Genomic DNA, 17566 nt, shown 5'->3' on the forward strand with positions numbered 1-17566 from the left:
ATTGACGAACTTAGTCCCGGCAGGTAGCCGGGGCCTGATAGTCTGGGAGGGGCTTTCTATATTAGCTTTAAAAGTGGAATAGCTGTAGCATCACACTGCGTGATAAGGGAGACGTAGGAAAATAAGGAAGCACCTCCTTATTCTCGGAAATCGCACGTTATTTTATTCCTAAAGTGAAAGGTCGTACGCGACTTTCGGCGGTTGAAGCCTACAGACCAATAAGCTTGACAAATACAGACTATAAAGTTTACACTAAAGTACTGGTGCGACGATTGCAGATCGTTATAAGAGATCTTGTGGGCCCCCATCAGACATGCGGTATGAAATGCAGATCGATCTTTTCGAATACACATACTGCAAGGGCCATACTAGAGTGTTGCGATGAAAGAGAGGACAGAATCGCTATGGTACAAATTGATCTTGAAAAGGCTTTTGACAGAGTCGTCCAAGATGTCATATTTTTGCTCTTAGAACATGTTAAAGCCAGTGCAGTGATAACAGATGGAGTAAGAATCGTGTACAAAGATTTCACTGCAAAGTTAGTAATTAATGGGAAATTAGGCACCAGTAAAAAGTGGAATCAAAAGAAAAACAAGGATGCTGCTTGTCGCCTCTTTTATTTGCCTTGTATTTAGAGCCTTTTTGTATGAAAATAATTAAAGGCCAATCTATTCATGGGTTTATCTACGCAGAAATTGAGACTAGAGTTCTGCCTTATGCAGATGACGTGGCAAGTTTCTGCCGTGATACAGAAAGCGTAGATAACACAATGAAAGAGCTTGTTTTTTTTTGCGCCGCCACTGGAAATGTTGTCCGATGGACTAAGTGCCTAGGTTTATGGCATGGAAGCTGGCCACAGGCACCCGAGTATTTTCGCAATATCAACTCGAGCGTTACCCGTGGAAAATATCTTGGGGTGCCATTACAGCATTATCGTGACAGTGCCGCGTATTGGATCGAAGAAGTAACAAGAGTTAGAGATCAGACAGAAAAGCGGGGCAGTCATAATTTTTCGCTGTTTTGAAGAGCTAGTGTTTGCCATTTGTTTTAGCGACAAAGGTGTATTATTTACTACAAGTGTTATGCATGGCAAGAATTTCGGTGCAGAAACTTCACAGAGTGTTTGCGGTATACATATGGGGATCTACTTGGGAAAGAACTAGCCGATGTAACTTGTTTCATTAGGTGAAGAATGGAGGACTAGGATTAACACATTTGTTCTTGAAACAGATGGTTAGTAGGCTCTTTTTCTGAAAGGACCAAAGTGATATATTTCTGCGTACTGTTATTCAAGTGAGACTGAGTTCTTCCTTGCCTGAGAGGGTTGTCTCATCTTCAAGTGAACAAACTCGAACACCAATTGGCTTTCTGAGGGAAGTTATGTCCTTATCTTTGCTGAAATCACATTTCTCGAATGCATTTTTACTTCTGTGATGCGTAAGAAAAATTATAGTGATCGGGTTGACGTTTTCTAGCCACATCCTGTTTACCGTACGATGTATCACTTAGGACCTGAACGCAATGTGCTGAAACGCGTTAAAAAATGCCGGTGAGATCTTCAACAAAACCCTTCCTTTTTCAATTGCATTCGGGCACTCTCCTTGTGAAGCCAAGGCTACAAAACAAGGGCTTCTTTGTTCCATGGTCTGTTACCTTCATCGTATCTAAGAAACCTGAAACTATTGAGCACACCTTTTTGGTTTGCCAAGACTACGTTTTCTTGTTGGATGTTCTCAAACGAATTCTGAAGAAAGAACTGCCATTAAATCCTTTCGGTATTCGGTCCTTACCATGTGCAAACAGAGGGGTAGTGCCGCCTGACTTGATAATGCTTTTGTGCATGAGCAGCGTGTGCAAAATACGTATGGATGTCAGGAATGTCCGCGTAGATGAAAGGTCTGCGAGGGAACACCTAATTGAAAGTCTTAGGTACCCGCGTGATGCCCTCAAGCACATGACTGACAAGAGTGGTTTCAGTAGCTTGGCACTTTGCTGTATGTGATATCCTCTTTGAGGGCCTTTTAAATATGTGCAGTCCCTCGAAATTATGTAATAATAATCTTCTGCACCAACTGACCTACTTTGCATGCGTTTGCGTGGTGTTGTAATGAAGGTAATAAAGATAAAAAACAGTACTCCTTTACATACATAGCAGTCAACGCTGTGGAGGCTAGAGAAACTTCTTGCAGTGGCTTCGTTCGCACTTGGATATAGTTCGACGTTTTTTGACCGCAATTACGGGAAAATGATTTTCATTTGGACTCAGTATTGAATGACACAAGTTTGAAACAGACAGACTCTGGGGCGCGATCGGAGATATTTTGTTCGATACGCGTTCTGTTCAGTTGTTGCAACCTCACAAAGTTGCAGTATGCAAAATTTGTGACAGCGGGGCGGAGAGAGCAGCCAATCAGGAAGCGGTGACCTCCCCGGAAGTTTACCTCCGTCGTTTGTCGTCTGCTTGCAAACAAATACTACAAAGCCAAATGTTTCTCGTCTTCCAATTGAATGAAATCTTTATCTAAAAAAATGTATTTTTTATTCTCAAGCCCAAACACGTTTTCAAATAGTAGTACGTGTGACTACTGCAATTTATAACTATTAGGTTCTTTGCGTCGTCCCTAGGTGGTGTCGCGCACAGCGAGAAGGAAAAAGAAACAAAAAACGACGGGAAGAGTGGCGCACTTTTCAAGAGGCAGCGACAACATCCCAGTGGCTCGCTGGCACCGATGATGTTGTCGATTTCTCTGTACAACCAACGAATTATTTGTTTCGAGAAACAAAAACGACGCCGGAATTCACTTTCTGCCACTTCTTCAAACGCGTTTCGCACCGCCACCCGCTCTCCCCCTTCCTCTAGAAACGCCAGCGCAACAACCTAAGTTTCCAACTGAAGGGCATTTTCTAGAATTAAACTATGGATTGGATTCAAACGTGCCATTCCGCAGCCGAAAAGGCCGCCTGTTGGATCCAATCCAATCCACCAGACGCGCCATGCGAAGCCGTATGATCGCTGCAAACTTCTCAACTCCCGTCGCGTTCGGACGAAATGCTCGGTGGGCGGATGATTGACAGGAGCGTGTCGTCATTTTGACGTCACCAGAAACGGGGCGGCGCCCCGCGGCTGGCGACGTCGGCGCGGAGTAGGCCAATCGCGCGCGCCGGTAACCGAACGAACGCGCCGAACAACCATCTCCGATCGCACCCCTGGTATACGGCTGCTATATAATGCATTGTTTTAGATCATTGTTATTTTTGTTGATGCTTCGAAGTTTTCTCTTGCAAACCGTTGCGAGGAGCCTCCTCTGTGCATGCTCGCGCGAGCGAACGCTGTTGGCGCGCCACGTAGCATGGACGGAACGCGCGGAGTGATAACTTTTCATGACCGAACTTCCTGCGTAGCTTCCACAGCGTTGACTGCTATGTATGGAACGGCGTATAAGAAGAATGAGATGGCGAAAACGATAAATTTTTGCTTGCGAGAGTGTAACAATATCATTTTCACGTGATTTTATCGGTACGGTTATATGCCTATGTATCACGGACGTGAGCCAGGAAATAGCCCACGAAACCGCCACGAAGATTCCCACTCGCGCTCCGTTGTTCATCCGTCATCGGCCAAACACAAGGCACCTGCCTGCCACAGACCCGCCTTGGGGCTGAATGATAGAAACGGAAGGAAGCGATCGGAGGGCCTGCCACAGGAATTTCGTGCTTGTACTAACTTGTTTCTTAGTGCGCATTGGCGTCACTTTTCTCTATACATCTACTCTTTTGGGAGCTCGGATACTGGTACTTTTCGATTCCTATTCACAAGATTGTGGCGCGAACAGGGTAAACAGTCGTACGCAAGCGATTAATAGAAACCCGGAAAAGCTAATGCCCGTAAGATGGCTTTAGACACTTTTAAGCGTATAAAATGTGAAGACGCAGGGAATTTCGTTGTCTAGCGCGCAGTATCTTCATACATATTCTGGCTGTTTTCTAGGGCATAAACTTGTGTGCGAGTTGGCAATAAACACGCATCCTGTCTGCTTTCCAGTGCCTACCTGAAGCGACTGCCGGGATTCGTGTTTTCATAACAATTCCACAGTAATATATTTTTCTGGGCTATTCTATAATTTCACAGGTAGAACGGCGTTATCTTTTAATAGATAATTGCACGTCAGAAAGAGGTAGGAACTTGTAATATCTGTAAACATATAACACATAATTATTTCCTCAACACAGATTATTTGAAAAATCATACGACGTTGCTTGGTTCCGTAAGATAGATTCGAAGTTTGCTCAGAAAAGAATACTTAAAAAAAATCTCGGTATAAGATTTCGGCAAGTGCAACGCCAATGCAGGTTTAGCGCAATTCGAAGAAACACATCTTGAAAAGAGTGCTCAAATTTCTCATAAGCAAGATCTTGATGAGGGCTAGTTCGTTCATGCTTAGAACTGAGGTGAAACAGCGCAAAAAAGACGAGGACACAAGGAAACAAATACCACAGCGCTTGTCTGTGTTATTTGTTTCCTTGCGTCCTCGTCTTTTTCGCGCTGTTTCACCTCAGTTCTCATAGGCGGCCGTGCCTTAACTAGTACGCGGGTTGAGTTTCGCAATTTTAGCACGTTTCCTCGAGTAAATGTTTAAAGATACGATGAATATTCTTCTCATATCAGCTACCTCCACGTAGGGATTTCGCACGCACATATTTTCCACCTCTTCCTAAAATCCAATTAAAAGCACCCAATTTGTCACAGGTGACTTAAAAAAGGATATGTTCGAAATAAAACAAGAAAACAGATTTTATCTACATGAGCGGCCAGAGGAAGCCCCGCCGTGCCTCATTAACATTAACGAAGGTAATCCATCGTGGAAAGTAATGAAGCCGAGACTTCACGCATTTTCTCGCAAGCGCAAAGAAAGAGCACGGCAGGATAATCGCACGCTTTTGGGTCCATTTTTCTCCAGCGCGACATTTGTTTTCATTTGGAATGCGTAGAATTCTCGCTTTAAGCCTGCTTCGTTGCGAGTCGTAGGCACGGATTGGCCTTCGCGGCCATGTCACCCACGCCAAGACAAATGGTCCAAAATTGTCTGCTAATAAGAGCGCGAGCTGTACAGATCGTAGGGCAAAACCGAAATAACATTCTTCGGGAAACTTCCTGCGGGGCCAGCAGCCGGAAACAAACATTTCACGTCTTTTTTCCGCAAAATTTAGCAAGGAGGCGTTATAAAAACACAGATTTTAATGCTTCTTTCAACGTTGACTATTTTCTTTAGAGGTTTGTAGGCTTTATGTATACACTTAGCAATTTAATTACGTAAATTAATTTTAGAGTTTTATGTGCCGACCCCACTGTATTGATACCGGACCGTCGCAGGTAAATGCGGCCTCAGCGTGGCTGCGGTGAAGAGGAGCAAGACGAAGTGGTGTCGACCTCTGTCAATTGCGATTTTTGATAACGCTCTAACTAACACTGTAAGAATACCTTGTAAATAGGTTTCTGTATTTATTTCGCGTTACAGTATGATTATCAGACATGCCGTAGAGGGGTTCTCGGGTTTAATTTTGACCTCCTGTCGTTCTTTAACATGCGCCCAGTGCATCTTATACGGTAGTTTTTGCATTTCACCCCCACCGAAATAGCGCCGCCGGCGCAGCCGGAATTTGATCGGGTACTCTTTTGGCTTAGCAGCGCAACGCGAAGGTGACTGCGCCACCATAGTGGGTACTTAGCATTGTGCAATGTTTGCTATGTAATAGGTAAAATTGTGCTGCTTCATGGCTACTCAGCCTTCTCAACCAGATCTCTCAGTACATTTTACTCAAACTTTCCAAACGCTTGCAACAGAATGCCTACACCACCTTGTGGTAAAGAATCTGGCTGTAATGAAAAAGCATCAACGACGATGCATTCAGCTGGGAATTAGCAGCTGCGCTCCAAAACACATGTTAGTGTCGCCGACAATTACGAAGCATTATCTGGGGTTCTCGCGCCAACAACGCCTCGCCTCACCGACGTGCATTCTGCGTTTCTGGGTAGGACACGGTTAAGCTCATCATATGTCTTCTGTGCAGAATCACTGCGGAATAACTTTCTATGCTCGTTTTCTTTAAGGAAAAAAATATGGCTGTACAGAGTGCGTATATTTAAGTCACTCTATTGCCGCCAGCTCGAGAAAATATTCGTTGGCTTCTACTACAGAACACACACGTTTTCCCCGGTAGCCTAACAGGGGGAATGCTTCTTGCCTATACCATGCAGTGCCTTAATTAAAATTAATGTAGTTGTACTCAATCAGGAACACACTAGACAAATTAGTAGCGACAATTACTTGCGCTCAAGGTGCTTTCCTTGAAGCCATGTAGCGCATTAATGACTCCCCAACTCTTTCATGGTCTCGGCAGCTTGGACATTAGAGGCAAACAAAGTCCGTATCAGAATTATATTTTGTCATCATACAGAGCATTAGTTCTTTTCTTTGTTTCCGAAAAAATGTTTCAACGAAGCGATTATCAGTCGAGTTATTTCTGCTAAAGACGTGGAAAATGAGCTTTTGAGGCGTGGTTATTACGCGTCGTTGTCATCATCATCATCATCATCATTATCATCATCCTGGTTACGCCCACTGCAGGGAAAAGGCCTCTCCCATACTTCTCCAACTACCCCGGTCATGTACTAATTGTAGCCATGTTGTCCCTGCAAAATTCCTAATCTCATCCGACCACTTAACCTTCTGCCGTCCCCTGCTACGCTTCCCTTCCCTTGGCATCCAGTCTGTAACCCTTCATGACCATCAGTTATCTTCCCTCCTCATTACATGTCCTGCCCATGCCCATTTCTTTTTCTTGATTTCAACTAAGACGTCAATAACTCGCGTTTGTCCCCCTCACCCAATCTGCTCTTTTCATATCCCTTAACGTTAGACCTATAATTCTTCTTCCCATAGCTCGTTGCGTCGTCCTCATTTTAAGTAGAACCCTTTTCGTAAGCCTCCAGGTTTCTGCCCCGTGCGTGAGTACTGGTAAGACAGCTGTTATACACTTTTCTCTTGAAGGATAATTAAAAATTAAATTATGGGGTTTTAAGTGCCAAAACCACTTTCTGATTATGAGCCACGCCGTAGTGGAGGACTCCGGAAATTTCGACCACCTGGGGTTCTTTAACGTGCACGTAAATCTAAGTACACGGGTGTTTTCGCATATCGCCCCCATCGATATGCGGCCGCCATGGCCGGGATTCGATCCCGCGACCTCGTGCTCAGCAGCCCAACACCATAGCCACTGAGCAACCACGGCGGGTAGGGATAATGGCAACCTGCTGTTCATGATCTGAGAATGCCTGCCAAACGCACCCCAGCCCATTCTTATTCTTCTGATTATTTCAGTCTCATGATCCGGATCGGCGGTCACTAGCTGTCCTAAGTAGACGTATTCCCTTACTACTTCCAGTGCCTCGCTACCTATCATAAGCTGCTGTTCTCTTCCGAGAGTTTTAAACATTACTTTAGTTTTCAGCAAATTAATTTTTAGACCCAGCTTTCTGCTTTGCCTCTCCAGGTCAGTGAGCATGCATTACAGTTGGTCCCCTGAGTTACTAAGCAAGGCAATATCATCAGCGAATCGCAAGTAACTAAGGTATTCTCCATTAACTCTTATCCCCAATTCTTCCCACTCCAGGTCTCTGTATACCTCCTGTAAATACGCTGTGAATAGCATTGGAGAGATCGTATGCTATTCACAGGCTGTTCACAGGAGGTTTGAGAACAGAAGCCTATATTAAGTCAACTGCAGGCCTTCATTCTGCAGGGGACTGTTGTGGACGCGTACTGCAGACCAAAAGCGTGACATGGCAGATTTTTATGCTCCTAGAAATCAACGTCATATGACGAATAAAGTCCTTATTCTCCCATTCCACTGGGAGGCTCCCAAGTAATCATTTCCGAAAATCTGCGTTTGCGAGCACGTTTACATGCTTTTCGAGAACGAGAGAAACATAAAAAAGTAAACTTGGTGCTTGTGATCGATAGCATGTTGTTTTGTTGCACTGTTCTACATAGGAAAAAACAAAGATGAAAGAAAAAAAAGAATATATATTTAGTAAAGGTCTGTTAAATATTTGCTACCACTCCTCTTCGATACATCTTTAATGTGACAAATACTAGACATATTTTAAACTTTAATGTAAGTACTTTTCAAGTCTCGTTGGAGTGAGCTCAACTGCATGCTGAAGGTGCCAGGACTGCGGCACCTTTTCTTGTCACCATCCGATCGAACTACCATCGGCCCTGAATACTCGATGAGCTCGGTCTCATCGGTATAAGCAGCTAAGCAATGAGCAGGCACGTAAGACACCAAATGCTTCTCTTATTAGACCTGGTCTTTGGCACTGGAACTGTCAAGCTCACCCGCCAGTGGAGGCCACGTCCCGGTCGTTTTTCCAAAACTGCCAGCGCAATTCACGGCACATCGCACATTCATAAGCAAGCAATGAATGCGCGATCAGCTTATTAGTCTTTAGTACCCCTTCATCAAACAAAACACGGATGAGAAGAACGTACGTTGCATGTAAGTTAAAGCAGATGCCATGCTGAGCTCGCACGAGATTAGGCTGACGCTCTGCATTGCATCTGTGACAGACGGTTTAGAATAACTGACACACTAAGAGAATTAGACGTAACCAAGCAGGGATTCTCTGTCATCACATGCCTTGGCTAACGATTACGATGCAGGAGATGTGTGGATAATGTGAGCTCTATGCTAACTGTATGAGTGGATGTTCATCCCTAGTCAGTGAACGGTGTTAAGCACAGCATAGCGCTAGTCGCTTTCGTGCCACTAAACCGCACTTGCTTGCTTACTGGTCAGTAAATAGGCATGAACATTAGGTCCTCTTCCCGGTCTCTTACGTGCCTTTTTAGGGGCACTCATTCACTCACGCGTTCGTCCTGGATTATTTTAGTTCTTGCTTTATTTGGTCACATATGCAATCCCTTGAAACTTGCAGAAATACCTGCTGAGTTGTCTCACAAGTAACGGGACATAAATGCACTGAATTTTATCATTGCCCGAGTAAAATGCGTTCTCCACGGCGTGGAGAGAAGATAATCACGCGATACGAGAATACTAAAAACAACTTGAAAGATAATCTGCTTGATCATCATGCGAAACAAAATAGCATACATGGTGCTGGACACCTGAAGTCACTCAAGTGAGGACCTGCAGTTAGACCATATCATGGCTAATATGGAAAATACCAGTTCAAGTACCTTAGTATTTAACCACCCTCATTGGTTAGTCATGCAACAGAAAGTCGCGACAGCCGAGACCATTTGAAGAGCACGAGATTCGAATTGGCCACGGTGAGGTTGAAGAGCGGTCTCCGACACCTGGTGCTTCCTTTGCTTTATAAAAATTAATAACGAGCATCGGTTTGCCGTTACAATGCTGATGTGTTCCCCTGAACTTGCTGGATAGAAGATCTCGTGTCAGTATACCCAAACTCAGAATGATGTATCGTTTTTCAATTCATTTTCTTCTAAAAGGCCTTCCAACTTCAATGCAGGGCACCACTTGTGCCTATATCGTTTCTCCTGGCTTGGCTATCGTGAAAATTGTGCTTATGGATCGGTTTTTCTCAAATCACTGAAGTTCAGCGGCAGGCAGTTCAGTCACTGCTACGGAGAAAAACTAATTTAAACAAGAGCGCTAAAGTAGAACTCGACACAAGAGAGTGAACGAAAGACGGAGCTAAGTGATACTACCTCAGTTCAGGTCTGATGACTCTCATTCTGCCGCGAAATAGTCCAGCTGTCCGGCTTCAGTGTGAAAGTTAGGATTTTCGAGCCAACCGATTCCTCTCCTTCAATTGGAAGCCACACACTCCGCTTCTCTGTTTGTCTGCTGGCACTGATGAAAACGTATTCATTTGAACAGGGATGACCTCGAGAGCCATCAGGCCATATTAGGAAGTCTAAATTTGCTTCCTGCATGAAGGAGACGTAATAGATGCGAGTAGGAGTGAAACGCGCGTGAGCAGTCTGCAGGAGTGTGGCGGCTGTGGTGGCGGTGTTCTTATAGTGCGCGCCAACGCCTGGCGCGGAAATAGCGCTACAGCGACACTCGAATGGCGTGGCTACAGCCGGTTCGTTGAATCGGCGTGAACTGAAGGACTTGTGCGTGGGCGAACAATCGCGCACTTTCGCTCCGCACCGCAGTTTCGCCGGCATTGGCTCCAGCCACTGGGACAATAACCCTCCAGTGGGCCACGCGCTCGCTTCTAAGGATGACTAGACGACGCCCGCGCCAACGCGAGTGACACCACCTGCAGTCATACGTATTGGGTGCTGCCCACAAACCGCACTGCAGTTATTTCCTTCGCTGCGGTGGCTGGTGAGCTTCCTCCACAAAATACCCTTTTGTGTGAACTCTGTGATGCACGATTTGGAATTTCTCAGGAATACTGAAGAGAATATTCCGATCGTTCACTATTCCCGCTGCGTCGACAGTTATCGTTATCGTCAGATCACCTCCTAATTCTTAACTTCAGGCTGGTCGTTTCGCGAAGAACGAACGGAAGATTCAGCCGAAGGGCGAAGTATTGAACGCTATAGCAATGTCTAGCGTTGCATTGAACGCTTCTCAGAGAGCTGACTAGATGAATAGCACCGCGAATAGCGTTCCGGGCGTCACGTGTCGATAGTGCACGAGATGATGTCGAAGGAAAGCCATCGGCATTCGTTAGCGCCGAAATAATGACTTAGGTGGACTTGCGTTTACGTTTAACTTAGCTTTATTGCTCAGACCCATGCGCGCAACACGGTGTTTTGCTGCTCCACAGGAATGCTGATGAGTGTGCACACACCGATCATGCCAGCATCGGAAAGCAAGAATATTGTCATGGGGTCCAGCAGAACCAAGTCAGCTACAGCCAGACGGAGCGTCCGCTCGGCTTTGTCTCTTTTGCACTAAATCGGAATGTACCTCTCTGGGCAACTTCAAACCATAGATGCAGGCGCCCCGCATGCGTGTCATAGAGTTAGATGATGCAAGCGGCAGTGGCGCAAACGTGCCTCCAGTGTCCGTATAATCGCTTTAGGTACTCTGTCCGAAATCATCAGTGGAATTTCGACTCATTTCTCTTTCAATAATGCGCGCTTGAAAATTCGACACGCAAACAACTACGTTGTCACGTATTTTTCTTGCGTGTCGTACATTTTTCGGGGTTTCTCGCACCATGCATGCCCACTCTGAGAGAGGTGGTGCCTGAGCAGGTATTCTGGAGGTCACCGCTATTTGGATCCGGACTCTTGTACGATCTGTTGGGAACTCGGCGCTGACGCCCGTGGTTGTACCTGGGTCGCAAGCCCCAAGGGTAGCGTTGGCCTGGCGGCCTGGGGTACAACTCGAAGCATCCGAAGGTCCCGGCAAAGCATGAGTCGACTGGTAACAACGAAACAACTTGTTTATTTTAACATCGCAAAGAGTTGGCGGTCAGGTTTGACCGAAGTAGAGAGACGGGAGAGCACTTCACTCAGCAGAAGAAATCGGAGCCCTCCTCTGGCGTCCGGGGGCAGCTGTTTTTATACTCTCGCAGTTGAGGGCAAGAAGGAACCCCTCAAAAGACGAGCACGTGAATGTACAATGGGCTAATGGTGACGCACACTGTCGTAGCGATGCCGTAGCACCATGTCGTGGCGCTGCGCACGATCTCGTAGCACCTGGTCGTGGCGCTGCGCAGCACACTGTCGTGGCGCTGCGCAGCATACTGTCGTGGCGCTGCGCAGCACACTGTCGTGGCGCTGCCGGTCGGACACAATGACTGTAACGAGAAGATGGTCCCTGCTTTGGCATCGCCTGTTTCGGGCACAATGACTGGAACGAGATCCCTGCTTTGGCATCGCCTGTTTCGGGCCCAATAACTGGAAGGAGATCCCTGCTTTGGCCTCGCCTGTTTCGGGCACAATGACTGGAACGAAATCCCTAGGCGGTCGCGTCGCCGCAGACGCGCCTGGAAACACCTGGCGATGAGTGTTGCGGTGACGACGATCGGGCCAAAATGTCCGCCGCCCCGCCGCCGTCGCGCCGGCAAAACCACGTGTCGCAGGCGAAACGCAACAGACCGCCCCGCCGGGGAAAGGAGATCCCGATGGACAGGGGACTGCATCCGCTGTCCGGAGGGATGTCGCTCGATGATGCTCATAACCGAAGTCGGGCGTCCCTTGACGTTTCTTGAGCGCAGCGCACAGAGAAGGCCTCGTTCTCTCGTTCAGGTTCGCACGGGACACTGCAAAGTGACTTCGGGAGAGTTCACATTTTTGTTCTCGTTCCCGGCAAGCGTTAGAACTACGCTGAAAACTCAACCGCTCAGTCAGCAAGCACGGCACAACCCTCACTAAGCCCTGCCAGGCTCTTTCCCCTTTTTATACCACTGCCTAGTTCCTTACAGTAGTCTAGCATCACTCAGAACGCGTCCACAAATTGAAAAATTGCACTAGAAAGCATATCATCACTTTGAAACACTAAACAAAAGCAATATGTTAAAAAAAATCCTGCCTCAGGAAGAAAAACATCAGTAACAAACAATTTTGAGGCTGATTCCTACGTTAGGGGCTTCGACTTAAGCCATCGGCGTTACCGTTGAGACTCCCCTTTTTGTAACGCACCTCAAAGGAATATTGTTGTAAAGCGAGGCTCCAGCGCAGGAGGCGGCCATTTTTGGGAGAGATGGTCTGCAGCCATTGGAGAGGGCAGTGATCTGTCTCAATGATAAACCTCGAGCCGGCTAGATAGCATGACAATTTCTGAACGGCCCACACGAGACATGCACACTCTTTCTCGGTGGCGCTATACGCCTGCTCACGACTGGTCAGCTTACGACTAGCATACAGGACGGGGTGTTCTACTTCTCCATTTTCCCGTTGGCACAGTACAACGCCCATGCCTCGCTCACTAGCATCGCACTGAACAATGAACCCTTTTGTATAGTCTGGCGATCGTAGCACAGGCTGGCTTGTTAGGGCACTCTTTAGGGCGCTAAAAGCTCTTTCCTTTGTCTCGTCCCAGACGACTGTTTGAGGCTCTGTTTTTCTTAGAGCATCCGTCAGGGGAGCCGCGATATCAGAGTACCTAGGGATGTACCTCTGATAGTAGCCGGCGACACCTAAGAACGACCGAATATCGGTCTTGGTGCGCGGTTGCGGAAAGTCTCGCACAGCGGCCACTTTTATTTCAGAGGGGCGGCGACGACCCTGACCAATCACGTGACCGAGGTAGACAACCTCGGCCTGTGCTAACTGGCACTTAGGAGCCTTTACTGTCAAGCCTGCTTCGCGCAGGCGGGTTAGCACTGCCCGCAAGTGTGTCATATGCTCAGACCAGGATGCGGAGAATATCGCTACGTCGTCTAGATACGGTAAAGCGAATTCTTGCTGTCCCCGCAACACTTTATCCATGAGACTTGAAAAACAGTATGGCGCGTTCTTCAAACCAAAACTCAACACTTTAGGACGGAATGTTCCCATTGGTGAAATGAACGCCGCATACCTACTAGCCTCTTCTGTAAGTGGAACCTGCCAATAACCCCTGACAAGATCTAGGGTGGAAATAAACTGAGCGCTACTAACTTTCTCAAGGCGCTCCTCGATGTTAGGGATCGGATAAATTTGATCCTTAGTGATGGAATTAAGCCTGCGGTAGTCGACGCAAGGACGAGGTTCCTTGCCCGGTACCTCAACTAAAATCAAAGGGGAGGTATAATCACTCTCACCTGCCTCAATAACACCGAGCTGTAGCATTTTCTTTACCTCAGCCTCCATAATATCGCTCTGGCGGGGTGACACCCGATACGCCTTGGATCGTACTGGCTCTGTGGAGGTAAGTTCTATATCATGAGTAAGTACAGAAGTCCTACCAGGCCTCTCAGAGAACAGACCTTGAAACTCTTGTAATAGCTGGTGTAGTTCGGTTTTCTGCTCAGGCGACAGCGGTGCTTTACTGATAAGGTCACTAATGACTTGACCGGTGTCTTCCCTGTTCGTCACTGAGCCTAGTCCCGGAAGCTCGACCGGAAGCTCTTCAGGAACGTTTACCATCATGCACACCACTGCTTCCCTTTGTCTATAAGGTTTGAGCAGATTACAGTGGTAAACTTGCTGTGCTTTCCGCTTTCCTGGCAGACTTACCACGTAGTTAACGTCCGACAGTTTCTGAACAATTCGTGCTGGGCCCTCCCACTGCACGTCTAGTTTGTTGTTTAGCGATGTGCGCAATATCATGACCTCATCGCCAACCTCAAAACGACGGGTCCTGGCTGTCCGATCATAATAAACCTTGGCCCTCTGCTGGGCCTTTGTCATTGCTTCACCTGACAACTCCTGTGCCCTTCTTAAGCGTTCGAGGAGCTTAAGCACGTACTCCACCACGACTGGGTCGTCGCCCCTACCTTCCCATGATTCTCGAAGCATGCGAAGCGGAGATCGAAGCGAGCGACCGTACACCAGTTCAGCTGGCGAAAACCCCGTAGCCGCATGCGGCGCGGTCCTTAAAGCAAACATCACCCCAGGCAGACACAGCTCCCAGTCAGTTTGATGTTCAAAACACAAGGCTCTCAACACGCGCTTCATGACGGAGTGGAGCTTCTCAACGGAATTCGACTGTGGGTGGTACACTGAGCTGTGTAGCAGCTTTACCCCACACCTTTCGAGAAAAGTTGTCGTCAAAGCGCTAGTAAACACTGTGCCCTGATCTGATTGAATTTCTGCAGGAAAACCAACTCGCGCAAATATGGACAGTAGTGCATTAACTATCTCAACTGAGCTGAGTTCTTTAAGCGGCACTGCTTCAGGGAACTTTGTCGCTGGGCAGATCACAGTCAAAATGTGTCTGTACCCCGTGGCTGTTACCGGCAGAGGTCCCACTGTATCAATAACGAGCCGTCTAAAAGGCTCCGTAATGATAGGTACCAATTTCAACGGCGCCCTCGATTTGTCCCCTGGTTTGCCCACCCGCTGACAAGTGTCACATGTCCTCACGAAATGGTCTGCGTCCCGAAAACACCCTGGCCAATAGTACTCTTGCAAGAGACGGTCCTTAGTTTTCTTAACTCCTAGGTGTCCGGACCACGAACCCCCATGTGACAAGCGCAACAGATCCTGACGATAGCATTGAGGCACGACCAGCTGGTCGAACTCCACTCCTCGACGGTCTAGATACTTCCGGTACAGGACTCCACCTCTTTCCACAAAACGCGCAGTTTTCCTGGCGATACCTTCTTTGACATTGCAGCGCACGTTTTCCAGGCTGCCATCCTTTTTTTGCTCGGCTATCAAAGCCGTCCGGCTGACTTTTAGCAACCTATCAAGTCCGTCTGACGTAGGCGCGATGAGCAAATCAGTAGATAGCTCTTCTAACTTTCCCGCGTCGGGATTTTCCTCTCCAGTATCTGGCGCCTTCAACGCTACAGACTCAATTTTATTCTGTTCGGGCGTGCTCTGAATATCAGCTTGCTGCGCCTCTGACCCTTTTTCGTTGTTTGATAACGTCGGCCCCGCAACTACCGCCTTTGCAGCGAGCTCCCGAACCTTCGATCTGGTTAAGGCCTGAACACTAGCTTCACCAAACAAAAGCCCCTTCTCGCGCAGGAGGTGATCGGACCTGTTTGAAAATAGGTACGGGTACTGGGGTGGCAGCATAGATGACACTGCCGCCTCCGTCTCAAGCGCTCCGAAAGGTCCTTCAATAAGCACTTTTGCTACCGGCAGACACACGCTATGAGCTTCCACGGCTTGCTTGATCCATGCGCACTCGCCCGTGAACATATGGGGTTCTACGTAAGACGGGTGAACTACATCCATCGTAGCTGCGGAATCGCGAAGCACTCGGCACTCTTTCCCGTTTACGAGGAGGTCTCGCATGTAAGGCTCGAGAAGCTTCATGTTCTCGTCAGTGCTGCCTATTGAAAAAAAAACAACTTTTGGTGTTGTTTCCGGACACTGCGCCGAAAAGTGACCCGGCTTCTGGCACGTATAACAAACGCGCGCTCGCCTCATCTCGAACCGCTTTCTGCGTTTGGCTGCCGCCGTCTCTTTACGTTTGGTCGGACTGCTTTCACTCGCATCCTCACTACGCGTGTCCCCCTTTAATCTCATGGGCGTGAACTTCGGCCTCTCAAACTTCGAGCCAAATTCACCCTTTTGACCGTCCTTAGCTCCGCGAGCTCGACGCGTCACAAACTCCTCGGCTAGCTCAGCGGCTCTAGCCACCGTACTCACGTCTGGCCTATCCAAGACCCAGTATCGCACGTTCTCAGGTAACCGACTATAAAACTGTTCTAGCCCGAAACACTGCAGAACTTTATCGTGGTCACCAAACGCTTTCTCTTCTTTGAGCCACTCCTGCATGTTCGACATAAGCCTATACGCAAACTCTGTATATGACTCACTTCTGCCTTTCTCATTTTCCCGAAACTTCCGACGGAACGCCTCCGCAGACAGCCGGTACTTTTTTAGCAGACTCGATTTTACTTTGTCGAAATCCTCTGCCTCCTCTCTATCCAAGCGAGCGACTACGTCGGCCGCCTCGCCGGGTAACAAAGTGAGCAAGCGCTGTGGCCACGTTTCCCGAGAGAACCCCTGCTTCTCGCACGTTCGCTCAAAGTTAACCAGGAACAAACCAATGTCCTCTCCAAGCTTAAACGGCCGCATTAGGTCAGTCATTTTGAACAATACGCGTTCTCCTGCACCGTGTGCCTGACTTCCATTACGAGCGCGTTCCATTTCTACCTCAAGACGCTTCATTTCCAAAGCGTGTTCGCGCTCTTCTTTTTTCTCTTGTTGCTCATTAAGTTCGCGCTCCTGTCTTTTTGACCTCTCCTCAATAGTCTCAAGGCATTCCGACAGCTCGTCATCCTCAGCCTCTAACTCAAGAATAGCCGTTATCAGTTCCGGTTTTCTTAGTTTGTCTGAGACATCCAGACCCAACTCTCTTGCAAGCTCCAACAATTTCGGTTTGCGCAACGACTTCAAATCCATGGCTGCTCTGAATGCTGCTTTCTCTACTGCTTACTATTGTCTTGCCGCAAACTAACCCGGCAGCAACGACAACCACAATTACCAGCTCTGTTTCTGACACTAACAAAAGCCTGGCAAAGCTCAGTAGAAGAAAGTCCCGCACTCACCAAACCTCGCAGGCAGGAATTCCGCGCAGTCGTTCCGCTGCAGGCAACCAGTCGTCACACAGGGCTCGTTGCACTGCTCCCGGATCGTCGTTGAGCTGCTCAGCATACTGTCAACTGCATCTCTTTGCTGCTGGCCTCCGTTGTCGCGATCTCGCCGCTGGCAGACCGTTGTTTGAAGTCGTAGGCGATCTCACCGCTGGCAACCAGATGTTTGGATCCGGACTCTTGTACGATCTGTTGGGAACTCGGCGCTGACGCCCGTGGTTGTACCTGGGTCGCAAGCCCCAAGGGTAGCGTTGGCCTGGCGGCCTGGGGTACAACTCGAAGCATCCGAAGGTCCCGGCAAAGCATGAGTCGACTGGTAACAACGAAACAACTTGTTTATTTTAACATCGCAAA

The sequence above is a fragment of the Dermacentor variabilis genome, chromosome 5 (assembly GCF_050947875.1).
Source record: "Dermacentor variabilis isolate Ectoservices chromosome 5, ASM5094787v1, whole genome shotgun sequence".
Taxonomy (NCBI): Eukaryota; Metazoa; Arthropoda; class Arachnida; order Ixodida; family Ixodidae; genus Dermacentor; species Dermacentor variabilis.